The following is a 13768-nucleotide window of genomic DNA, read 5'->3' as shown; positions in this document are numbered from 1 at the left end:
GCTGATTGGCCGCTCTCGGGCGCAAAGGTAAAGATATGCAAAGGAGGAGGCGCAGGGAGGACTGGGAGAGCAACGGTTCCCGTTACCTGCGGCACTGCCACGCTGCGCCCTTCGCCTGTCTCGGCCTCCCGGGAGCTGTAACGGGAAGCGGGGCTTTAGCCCCGTACCCTTGTCTCTCCGTTGTTCTATGGTCTCCTCCGTCTCGCCGGCCCTGGGGCGGTGCCATGCGGCTGGCGTGCCGGGAGATCACTGCCGTCCGTATTCGGTCCGCGTCGCGGCCATGGGTGCTTATCCCGGGTGGCTCCTGGCTGAGTGATGCCTCTGTGAGATGGGGAGAGCTAAACCGGCTGGGGCTTCGCCTCAGGGTGTCTTGAGGGGGTTTGACCTCGGCCATTTTGTTGTTTGGGGAGCGGGAGGTCCCTGCTTGCCCCTTCCATGATGGTAATCTAAAAAAAGCATCCAGGGATTTATCATTGCAGGGAATTAAAGTATTTGGGGTACTGCTGCAATTGTACTAGCTTTTTATCTGCGTGTTTATTTAAAAAAAATAAATTCCGAATAGCCATGTTTTCCGTGTGCCTTTTATTCCATGCTTTTATCTGTAGTTTCTCTAGTTTGAAGGTTAAATATTTTTACTTACAGGTAATCAAAATCCTCCCACCCTATCAGTAATTTCCTGCTCATCCCTACCAAGTTTTTATTACTGGTTTTAATTGGCTGGCAGTTCAGTTCGGGGGTACCCTCCAAGCTCCTGTCCCTGCAGTCACCACTGGCTGGACTCAGCTGTGTAATGCTTAATAACAAATACAACAAATCTAATTACTGCCAGCTACTTCTGTGTGTACTTGACTTACAGGATTAGTGTCCAAGATCTTTCTGCTGGGCTTCACAAAAAGACAAGGAGACATGTTCCTCTCCTGGCATGTCTGAGGGAATATATCTTGGTAGGTTTTACTTCATCAGTTTGGTGCCAGAGAAGAATGTGATGGTCATTTCTTAGTAGGTGGAGGAAACTGCATCTGCTTTCTGATGAAGTAATGACAATTCTTAATAGGAACTTGTCATCAAAACAATTTAAGAAGGAAGTTCCAAAAGCATTTTTTTAAATGTAATTTGGCTGGCCTCCATCTGCAAAGCAAAGCCACAGCAGGCTAATAATCCTTGCCAGCAGTGAGACAGAAAGAGGCTGAATTGCAGCAGTCTTTGTCTTTTCCTGATCTATCACTCTGATCTCTTTTCCATATTCTTTGATATTTTGCCAGACATGCAATTAAATATAATGCTTTTTTTTTTCATGCAATAAACAAAACTCGTTGCTTTTTAACTGGTGTATATATCCCTCTAAGCCAGGCAGCATATTTAAATTCTCCATATTTGTGACCACAAATTAAATCTGAATGCTCAACAGCTGTGAAAGCTTTCTGTTTGTGAACTTGAGAGACATGGACTATCCCTGCTGCTAAAGCTATGTGAAGTGACTGGATGAGAGAAAAATCTTTTGTTCCTTGTTAATTAAATTGATGATGTTGTGGCTAATTTGGCCTGTTGGGAATACAGATTTACTGACTAGAGCTACTGCCTTTGCTGGGCCACACTTCTATTTTATGGTCCTGAGCCTGGCAGAGTGTAAGCCCAGGATAAAATCACTTGGTTCAGTGCAGTTTTATCAGCTGCATATGATTTCATTGTAAAGACTGGTTTCAGAAATTGTTTTATGCCATTTCAGTAGGAAAGAGCATCTTGAATCTTTCCTGAATACAAGAAGCCATTGGCGTATCAAATGTATTTTGTTGGATTTTGTTGCAAATGCTCACATATGAAGTTACTGTACTTTTGTTGTTCCTTTTGTTGTGAAGCTGAATTATTCAATGTTATTATCATCCACTCTTCTCTTAGAAGATCTCTTTCATTATTAATTATTCAAAGGTGTACCTACACTTTCTTAATTAATGCTGGTGTTTCTCATTAAGGGACCCAGCTCCTACAGTCCTTCGTGGTTGAGAAGTACCTGTTACAGGTTGACATCTTCAGATTCAGGTTGGTATTTATCCATGACTAATGCAACTTGGTTTTTACCTGCCTCTGGCCATAAGCTGTGGGGCACAGTTCAGCTGGTATAATCAGTCTTCAATTAAGTAAATAAAACAATGACAAATGAATGTAGCTGGAGTCTAGTTCTATTTGGTTTGGTTTGGTTTTTTCCCCTCCAGTTCTGTTCACAAGTCATAGTACAAACTTGAACTAAAGGTTTAGGTTTAGATTTAGAATAATAAATTTGCTGTTACAGCACTTGGCTGTGCTGACAGCTCTAAATTCTGGTAGTGGTCAGGAGTACATCTGAGCTCCTATTCCCCATCAGGCTTCAGAATTTAGCTTGTATTCCAGCTAGAATTAAATTGATTTAATTCTTTTAAATGGATAATTACAAATTGTTAGTTATAAGAAGGCTCTTTTGCAGTTGGAGGGAAATCTTTCTTTCTCTGTAGGGAAAGCGTAGATAGCGTCTGGTTATTTTTTAAAAGATTGTTTAAAGAGCAGGTCCGAGTGAGAGGATCTTAAGTATGTAGCTCCTCACCCTTTGCCCTTTATAGGGGACAAATTCTGTACTCCCATCTGTTAACACAAATACAGAGTGTCCAGACACAACCAAGAGCAGAATATGCCTTTTCCTTTTCTTCCCTCACTTTTTTTCTGATGCTTATTCTCCGCTTCCTTGCACAGCCTTTGTTCTTCTGCCCTTCTTTGGTTGTCTTTCAGCAGCACTGCTGGCAAAAGGAGGAGCTCTGAACAGCGTGAAACTCGTCATTCTTTCATGGGAAACTTCAACAAGGGAGAGTACACTGGGCACTTGTAATGCTGCTGACGTGCACTTACAGACAGTGCACAAGTACACAAGGAAACTCTCCTGCAAAGAGGGAGAGGAGTGAAAACACAGTCACTGGGGCTCATTGCCAGCCCACTACTTACTGGTCAGAAGAGCTTCAAATCAGAAATTGTTTTATGCCCTTTCAATAGGAAAGAGCATCTTGAATCTTTCCTGAACACAAGAAGCCATCAGCGTATCAAATGTATTTTGTTGGATTTTGTTGCAAATGCTCACATATAAAGTTACTGTACTTTTGTGGTTCCTTATAGGCAGTTTACTCTTCGTTTTCCTGTAAAACTCCCGTCAGGTCGGGGTTGTTTCCAGGACGTTTTCTGCATTGGACCTTGCTGCTGGTTTAAGCTATTTATTATGAGCCTGAAACCTAAAGGTCTATGTCACTTGTGGGGTGCAAATTTGAAATGTGAAGGCTCATGCAATGTTCTCTTAAAATATATGCTATTGTCTTAAAATTAAGACTATGACTTTTTTCCTTAATCTCTACTATTATGGAGTGTATAAAACATCGTGACACATTGTTTGCAGAAGTTGATTTTTATCACTTAATTTTTCCCAGGTTTACAATGAGCCTGTGACAGCACTTTAACAAGTTCATTTTACTCTTTGCCTTGCAAAGTAATTTTTCTTTCTCTGCTGTTTGTATAAAGTTTCTCATGCACAACACAATCAGGGAGGGAAAAACAGGGTTAAAAAAAGTCAGTTGTTTCCAGGAGTAGGAGTGCCACATGCAATCTCTGTACTTACAGTTATTAGACTTCAATTTAACTTTCTCATCTTAAATGTATAAGCAAAGTACTTATGTTAGTAGGAAAAATAGACATAAGGAATCTAAATTGTATGAAATCCATTGCAGGACAATCAGGTATCTTAAAATCAGTGTTAATTCCAAAAGATTTTAAAGAGACTCAGAATGCACCTTGCATGGTGTTCTTCTCTGGCTATATTTGTCTTGGTACTTGTTTGTTAAGTTGTTTGGGTTTTTTTAAACTCTAGCACCAGTCTTTTTGCTTCCTTTAAGACTGTATAGAAAAGCTGCAAATTACTGTTAAAATGAGTAATTTTTTTGGTTGTTGCTATGATAATACAGCATCTAGGGAATTTCTCATTTTCCTTCCATATATGCAAAAAGGTCCCGTAAGATTGTTTTTAAATCTTACTGCACCAGTCCTAAAAATCAAGTCAAGCACCTGCTGTCTTTCTAAATTGTATTCAATGTTTTTACTGTATGCAGTTACATTCATAGATGTTAGCAGTGAGGTGAATAGTGTATATGCACAAAGGTACAGGATTTTGGGTACCTTAACTTGGAGTAAGCAAAGAACTTATCCTATCTTGTCAGTGGACCCTTAAAGTGTGTTCCTGTGCTTGCACAGTCAGTGTGTGTGAAGTCGGGGGGCTGTAGGATCTGTGTTACTGTCAACTAAGTCTGTGACATAAAATGCTGTTTTTTAATCTGTGTACAACCAATTGTGTCTCTCCATGGAAAGTGGGTTCCAGTCTCCAGACATTTCTTGTACCACTGAAAAGTGAAATCTGAGTCATCTTTGTCACCTGAACTGCCTCACTTAGTCATGCCAGTTAGTCACCTTAGTTACCAGTAACTAAGTAGGGCAAGTAGAATGTATGGAGTCTATAAAACATCCACTTAAAATGTTATATTCAGTAGCAATCAGAATTTTTTTTCAAAGGTGAATTCAGTGCAAACGTCCTGTGGACATACCCCAGTTATTTCCTGACTCATTTAGTAATGAATTGGCTGTGCCATAGTGTTTGCAGGCTCTTGTGAATTCCTCTCCACTTCCTGGACAAAATTGGTTTCCCGATGGTGCTAATGTGCTTGTGCCATTCCACCCCCAACATTAAAGCAGCCCTTTCTGGCACCAGGAAGTGAGGAATAGCATGGGTAGGCGTAGCTGTTGGATGGGTCTTTGCTCTATTACAAGCAGACATACAAGGTGTTGTAGTGATGTTTCATGTTGATAACCCTGATGAGCCAGACACAAGGGAGGGATGATTCTGGCATAAAGAATAAATTTGCCCATGTAGTTTAGACCAGAAGTTCTTCTCTGCAGAGGTGGAAAAGTGTGCCAAGCTGTTTGGGGTTTTTTTATTTAATTTTTTTTTTTTTTGGTGAAGGGGAACACTGTAGGGTAAGAAAGGGAAATGAGGACAGGTAAATAGGCCATTTAAGGACAGTGGCTAGAGACACCCACAACTAGGTCAGAAATCAGCTTCTCCAAAACCACAAAGACATAGCAAATATTTAGGTTAATAAATATAAGAACTGCGTATGAATGACTACTGGTGGTTTGTTCATCCTTGATCTTAAAAGGACAGCTGCTAAATATATTATTTGAGAAACTTTTTGACCAAAATCAAAATAGCATAAATTTCTTGGATTGAGTCTGAGAAGCTAAATAGCTGTTAGAAAACTACCTAGAAGACAGACTCATTTCAAGCCAAAGCAGCTACAAGCAAGCATAAAGCCATTGTTCTGCTGGATGTGCAGCCTTGCTTTTTAAGCCATTCTTTATAATTCCCACTGGATTTACCATGCAGTGGGTGAAAATAACATTGGAGAGTAACAATAGCATGTCTACTTGTTAATTCCATTTATGTCCATGTCTTTTGAATCAACCCATGAATAGGGCTTGCCAGACAAAAGGTAGACTTGGTGAAAGTTCTCCCTCTGATGTTTATAGGTGAGAGGAAAAAAAAAACCAAATGAAAAAACCAAAACACACAACGAAGAACTAACATTGCAGCAGGATACTAACTTTAAAGGAGAAGTGTATTTCAGAGGTCAGCCTTCTAAAAATAGTAAAAGAAGCAAATACTCATAGGATTTCTATTGTTTCTACATCTTGGGATTTTCTGAAGATCTTGTTCATAAGAATTGCCTTTCAGCACATTTAAAATCCATTTGAAATTAAGGTGATACAGGATTAGGTTGAGGAGAGTTTGTTCTATCTAATGTATTAAAGAAACAACTGAAGCCTGAAAATAACAGGATAAAGCTATTTTGAATAGTAGAACATGAAAGGATTGATCCAAAGCCCAGTCCTTCTGTGTGAGACCAGGATTCAGGCCTGTCGTGGCACTGGCCTGGTTTTAGTTAGGTCTGGAAGAGAAAAAGGCTGAATTTTAGATCCAGGCAGCAAAATGGTCATATGCTTCCTGCAGCCAAATCCAAACTTACTTGTGCTGTTAGGAATAAGGCATTTGTGTATCTTGCTGGAGAGGGGGGTAATGGCTGGAAAGGCATCGTCTTGGAGACAGTGTTCATGATGCCCTCTTCTTGTGGGAAGCATATCAGTGTAGTGTGCTGGCATCTGATCACATCAGTTCTTAAGGTCTGAAATAAAATCAGTAAACTTCAACATTAAGACAACTCTGTGATTAACAGCACATGTTCCTGCCTGTGGACTACAAAAGTAGGGTGTAAGCAGTGGAAGAGTACTTTTCAGATTAATTGCCGTTTTTATTGGTCTTTGGTCTGCTGCAGGTTCTCATTAACATCTCAGCCCAAAGATTTCCTCTTTATCAGGTTCAGGTGGAAATCATCACCACTTGGTTTTGGTTTGAAAGGCAAATGGACACCACCCGCTAAATGTGCTTCCAGGGGATCCCCTGGGAGAGTTCCAGGCAATGCTGAAGTAATCAGGCATCATATGCTAAGAAGTGTAAATTGAAAGTGTTTACACGTGGAAGAACAGTAGAGGATGGTCTGAGTAAGACTTTGAACTGGGGGAGAGGAAGGACAGGGAGAAAAACTGCATCACAAAGGAAAGTTCAAGCACTAAGGTTGTGATGTATATGCTGCTTAGCTAAGTGCTCGTCACCAGTTTAGGTTCATGCTGTGCCTGTGAGCTTCTTGACCAGATGGGTTGTGCCTGTCAAAGAACTGTGGAGAACACAGGTTGGAAGAAACCCATGAGGTTTTCTGATCCACCCGTCTGCTCAAAGTAGAGCTGAATACTTAGCCAAAGCAGTTTGCTCATGGATACGTCCAGTCAAGTATTGAACATCTCTGAGGATGGAGTCTTGGGAGCTACACATGAAAGGAGATTATAATAGAGAGCATCTGTCATTCAGTTAATTGCCAGCCCAGCATTAAACTGGGACAAGGACCACAACCTGTAGGACAACTTGTTCTTGTTGCTTGAGTACTCCCACTGTGAAAACTTTTCCATTATCAGAATTAACCTTGTTCCAGCTTGTGGCCATTGCACTGCTCCTTTGCTGTGTCCCTGGTTCAAAAGTCCAATGGTGAATTTAAAAGACCTTATTTCTTTCTTAATATCAAATCTTAAACCAGCATCATAACTAATTTAGACACATGACATACATTTTGAAGCAGCTGGTTTTGGTAATAATGCTTTGTGCCTCTAGCAATTAATTTCAGATATCTGATTATTAGAACAGCCTGGCTTCTTTTCTTGTAAAGAGAATCATACAGTCCTTACCACTGTTGCAGGACTTCAACTGACAGGTTGTTGCTCTGCTGTCACTCTTTCATTTATTTTTGCAGAAAGCAGAACTTTTGTGCTTTTCTTTTAGTTTATTTTTCGGTACCCATCTGTACTATTAAAGTTGTCCCTAGTAGATTCTTTCTTTGATATGGGAAGAAGTTGTCCTTTTTTTTCCCCTCTCTAAGGATTAGTATTACCAAGAAAAATGCACTTCTCCACTGTGCCTTTTTCATGTTAAAAATTCAGAGTTGTTTTGCAACATCAGCACCCCCATGTGTTCCTATGCACTCAGTTGTCTGTATCCACTTAAAACCTATCCCAGACCCTGTGAAAAACCTTTGTAGTTTAGGGTCATGAGAACCAGTTGTTTTGCAACTTCTTCAGTAGATATACTTCTGTATCTTTGATGTATCCATCTGATTCTTCTTGCCTGCATCTGATTCTTGCTTTTCATCTATCCTACTTCAGTTTAGTAATGTATAAAAGTGAGCTGGTACACTGGCACAGCATAAACAAGGGGTCATTTTGCTTTTCTAGTTCTTAAAGGGAGGATTGTGTCATTTACGTTTAAATAAATTATCCACATGTGCATCTGTTTCATTTGAGCTGCGTTTTGTCTTTAGAATTCTTCATTTAAAGGGGCATCATCATCTGCTGTTTCAGGAAGGATTCTTAAAAAAAGTCATTTCAGTTGCTATGACAGCCACTAAATTATAAGTGTAACATAAATATAATGACATAGATGCTACATAAATCACTAAACCAGTTGTTATAAAAATAATAAAACTCACCCACACAAATCAAAAATAAGAAGACATGTAAAGGAAACTGTGAATGTGAGCATGCACAAAATATAGCTGAAAGCTGAAATGAAAGAACCAGAGATAATGCACTCTCTGATGACTCTTAATGGGGACTGAGTGTGACTAGAGGAGCAGCAGCATGTGAGAGAGCAGTACACATGTGCTGTTTTGTGCAGAAGTGACAGCACATGACCCTGATTTATGCAGTTATTCCAAATTATCTTTCTGTCCTGTTTTTTTTTTGTTTGTTTGTTTTTTTGGTTTTTTTTTTGAATTCCGTACTTCTCTCAGGGCTGGAACCGAATACTCCTCTTTTTCCATCTTGCAGCATTTCTAGGTGTTGGCATTTCCCATGACAAGCTACTGGCTTATTTGGGATCTCAAGAGACTGTGTCCCTCTGGATCTGACTGCTGGGATTATATGAGGACTCGATGCAGATTTCCCTAAAAAACAGAGAAGTTGTGCCCAGTTGTGCAGTTTGTGCCCTCTACTTGCCCTGGTCCCAGCAGGGAGGCTGTGTCCAGACTGGAGAGGCACCAAGGGGGGGTCTGAAGCAATGACACATGGTCCCTACCCCATCCCCTAGAGTGGAGAGATCCCCCTTTGTCCCCTGGGCGAGGGGCTGCAGGAGGTGCTGCTGCATGGGCATTTGGGCAGCCAGTGGCATGGGAGGGCAGATGGCTCTGACTGCAGGGCCAGAACTGGAGCCAAGGGTGACAAAATGTTTTCCCAGTCGTTTTGGAAATTTAGGCCAAACTGTGAGGCAGAGGAAGATGAGCTACTGCAGTGAGAGGTAATCTGTCCGTGGGTAGAGGGCATTTCTGTGTTGGATTTATTGAATTATGTGTATTTTGTGAGGGGAGAATTCAGGGCATTCACAGCTGGGTACAGGATGAGATACCCTTTGATTAGAAATCAGAGAATCACAGAATTGGTTTTGATTGGAAAGGACTTTGAATATCATCAAGTTATCCTGACACTTCCATGTCCACCACTGAACCATGTCCTTATGCACCACATCTGCCTTAATGTTTTACTCTGGAACAGCTTTACAGAGTCAGGGATCTCTGGATTCATCAGTGGCTTAAGCTCAAAGCAAAATGCAGGAGATAAAAAGCCCATGATAGCACAAAGAAACACAAAGAATCCCACTGTCTCAATAAAGCCACAGAAAAATGTTTTTATATTGAAAAGATGGGAAAAGTGTGATCTTCTAGGTCTATGCATATGCTGTTTCCATCTCTTGACAGAAGAGGATTTTCTAGTTGTGGATGTATAGTCTCCAGGCTTCTTCAGAAGATACCTTTGCATTGGCATTATCCCAAGGGCCTGGATTACAGGGACAGACTTGATGCAGGGATGGGCACTCAAACACATGGTAATTGCCATTTTTTTCCAGCTAGTGTTGTGCTATCTGTGACCCTTGAGCAAAGGTGGAAAATTATGAATCTCCTATGTCGTAACTTCTCTAGGTCATCAACAAAGAGAGAGAATCTGTAGCATCTTTTAACCACTTCTTTCACTGACATGTCCTACTTACTCCACAAACTATGAATTATCTGCCTGCCCACTTCCCTTTAGAATATCCTTCAATATCACAGATACCATCTGTTTTCTCTTGGCTGGTCTTATTGACACAAGTCGAACTAAAATCTAGAGCAGTTTTTTTTTTTTTTTTTCAAGGCTGTTGCTTCTATTTTGAGCCTAGAGAAGGACTGGTGAACTTGAAAGCTTACTGATTTTTCCTACCTAGACTAGTGGGTCTAATGACATAGGTCTGCCTATAAACCTTATTTCAGTCCTATCCTTGGATACCATTTTCTTATTTCTTCTGGTATAATTTATGGCTTTCAGCATTATGCTCAAGTCCTGCTCAGTGATAACTGAGACCAACAAGTGCATTTCTCTCTTGCATCCCTCCTGGGAGAGGCAGTGGGGAAACAAGGATTATCTTCACTCTCCCTGTCTGGATTGCCTCAGACTGGTACTAAGGATGCTTCTCTCCCAGCATGGTGCCTGGTATCCCAGAGCAGCAGCAGTGAAGTGAGATTCCCATATGCACAGCTCCCTCCGAAAGCTCCTAAGGTCCCTTGTAAGCTCAGCACTTCTTTCTTATTGGGGAATAGTGTGGATAAAGAATAATGTGGGTAAACTGGAAGGGAAAAATCCAGAAGGGCCAAGCATATTAAACCCCTGCTAGTGTGTGGCATGGCAAGAGCTACCAGACCTGCCATGGAAGGAAACCATGGCTTGTTTCATATTGGTAACTGAATTTCTGCCATGAAAAAATAGAGAGTGAGCAGGTCATCCAGGACACCAGTGCAGGAGCTCTGTGCTAAGGGCCAATTACGGGTTACACAGACAGCCTGGGAGTCTGTCTGCCTGAAGCCCATCTTCTGCAGGTGTTGGCATTACTGCCTCTCTCGGGATTTTTTTCTGTTGCTGTGAAGATGCAAAGGCCCATGTTGCTGAGGAAGGGTTAACTTTTCCTTAAATATTACAGAATGAAATGAAAGGAATGCTTTTCCCACTTTATTTTGTAGCTGGGATACTTGATGCAAAAGATGTCGCTTATTTTATATAAGCAATACACAGAAAGATGTACTTACCAAATTTGTCCTCATATTGATTCTTGATAAGCAGCACAGCCTGGCTTTCATTCAGAGGTTGGTTGAAATTAACCCATGTGATATTATTTGTGGTTCTTTTTGACAGTGTCCTAAGTCTTCTGAATGTTTTCATTAATTTTTTTTTTTTTTTTAGTAAAGCTACTAATATTTGCAAAAAAACTGAAATATATTCCAGTTGGAAATTACAAACTATTCCCTTAGATAAAGCTTCTCTTATGGACTGAAAGTGAGTTTAAAGTCAAATTATTCTGCCTAATTATCTTCCCTTTGGTAATACACACATATCTTGTACTTGTGCAGTGACTTTCTCACACATGTACATTTTAAATAGATTTCTTCAAAAATTATTTTACATTTTATCATTTTTCATTTATATTAATATTTAAATATAATGCATGACATGAATTCTAAACAGATGTAACATTTAGCAATGCGTGAGTAACATATTCAAGAAAGGGAAAACGAAACTGCAAAAATAAGAAAAAAGAGACCTACAGAGCAGGAGAGAGGAGGTGAGAGAGCAATGCCGGAGAACAGACACCAAGGTCAGTGAAGAAGGAGGGGGAAAGGTGCCCGAGCAGAGATTTCCCCGCAGCCCATGGTGAGATGGCAGCTGTGACCCTGCAGCCCATGGAGGAGCGCGGTGGAGCACTTGAGGTATCACAGTGGGGTAAATGTGGATTTGTAGCCCCTGAGGTGTCACAGGTGGGCAGCCGTGAAGCAGCAGCCTGTGGGGGACTGCAGAGAGGGTCAGATGTGGATCTGCAGCCGTGTAGGAGCCCGTGTCAGAGGAGGTGACTGCTCCTGCAGCAGCTGTGACTCTGTGTGCAGCCCGGGCTGGAGCAGTTCCTGAGGGACTGCACCTCCTGGGAGGGACTCATATCCCAAGGGTTCCTGAAGGACTCTCTGCCGTGAGAGGGACCCCGCGTTGGAGAAGGAGAAGAATGTGAGGAGTCCTCCCCCTGAGGAGGAAAAGCAGCAGAAACACCGTGTGGGGAACTGACCCTAAACCCCCCCAGCTCTGTCCTGTGCCCTGAGAGGGAGGCAACAGTGAAGGGATCCGGGCCTGGGAGGAGGGGGGTCGGGAAGATACTGAGATCTGTCCATGTTTTCTCTTTCTCCTTGTAGATTAAATTAGTCTTTTTCTTCTTCCCAAGTTGAACCTGGTTTTTGCCCATTACTGTAGTTGGGGACCTCCCTGTCCTTGTCTCAATTATCGAGCCTTTAGGTGGATTTCCTCCTCCGTGTCCCACAGTGGGGTGGGAGGTGGGTGAGCAGGGGCTGGGGTGATACCAGCTGGGCCTAAACCGTGACAGCAGTCACCTTCCAATTGAATAATCCCCATTTTAAAGTGCATCCTATTGCAATTTAGAGAAATATGTACAGTTCTGACATTTACTGACATCAGATTCCACTGATGTTTCAAAACTAAATGCAATATATTATGTGAACCACATTTTCTATTTTGGATTTTTTTTTCACAAGACAACTGACTCCAGACTTGAAGTATATATTTATCACTGTCTGTAACTTTCACTTTTCTAGCAGAGAAATACTAATGCAAGCGTTATGTTAAAGAAACGCTTTGGGTTGGGGACATTTTTAACTAAAATGCAGATTCTGTGAAGGCTTCCAGGGAAGGGTACTTTGCCTGAAGAGTTGTAGCAAAAGCTCTGCTCATCTTCTAAAACACAGGCTTTACTGCACAGATTAATCATTACAAGTTTGTACTGAAATCCAGTCTGCTGCAAGCTAGGTCTATTTGTACTCATGCCTCTACCTAATTCAGTTTCTGGCACATATTTAAAATGCCAGATTAATAATACACATGGGCATAAAAAAATCCCAATCTGAACTGATCTCAAAGAGGAAGAGGAAAATTCCTGAAAACGAGAATCACAAATATCTACTGCCTCAGCAAAATAACACATCATTTTGTGGGGGAGGGCAAGCTGGAAGGGGGTCCCAGGAGCTAAACTTTAGATACAATATAAACACAGAAGACGATGGGTTTTGGAGTTGGTGTGACTGAAAATGGGACAACTACTGTTAGTTCAGAATGCAACTCGTTACACCACTGTAAATCACAACCACAGAATCACAGATTTATATAATATGCTGAGTTGGAAGGAAACCATCAGGATCATCAAGAAGTCCAACTCCTGTCCCTGTGTAGGGCACCCCCAGAATCACACCATGTGCCTGAGAGTATCAACCAAATGCTTCTTGAATACATTACAAGGTTACAGTCTGTATGCTGTAACCACTTCCCTGGGGAGCTTGCTCCACTGCTCAGCTGCCCTCTGGGTGAGAAACCTTTTCCTGATATTCAACCTAAACCTCCCCTGATTCAGCTTCTTACCATTTTTCCAAGTCCTCACTCACAGGAGTGAATCAGTACCAGTCCCCTCTCTTCCCCTCATGAGGAAGCCATATACTGCAACGAGGTCACTCCTCAGCTTCTTTGTCTTCAAGCTGAACAATCCCAAGTGACTTCAGCTGCTCCAAATCTCAGCTTGGCCAGCAGCCTTGTCCTAAACCCACCCATTTCTCTCCAACGCAACAACTGTAGAGGGAGCCTGGGACAACTGTGTCGGCAACCACAAAATATCTCAAGTTGGAAGGGACCCCTACGGATCATGGAGTCCAACTCGATGGGTGCCTGGCTGTATGTACCTGACCTTCAGTGAAGCAGATCCCACGGAGCATGAAGAAACAGCTTTGCTTGCATCTGCCGTGCTGTGAGAGCACAGATTGCAGCCCGCATCCCAGACTTGCTGCTTTTTGCCACAAAGTGCCTGCTGCTGCTTTTCCTCTCCAGCAGATGGCTCAGCTAGATCGCAGTCAGCCTTGTCTAACCACCCTCAGCAGTCTCATCACAGGTCCACGGCATGATGTCCTCTGTATGTTATTCTGTATCTGCACCTTTGAAATCAGTTTGAGCTTTTAGATTATAGAGAAAAGTAGTTTTTTGTACC

The sequence above is a fragment of the Calypte anna genome, chromosome 2, assembly GCF_003957555.1.
Source record: "Calypte anna isolate BGI_N300 chromosome 2, bCalAnn1_v1.p, whole genome shotgun sequence".
Lineage (NCBI taxonomy): Eukaryota > Metazoa > Chordata > Aves > Apodiformes > Trochilidae > Calypte > Calypte anna.
Note: the sequence above shows the minus strand (reverse complement) of the source record.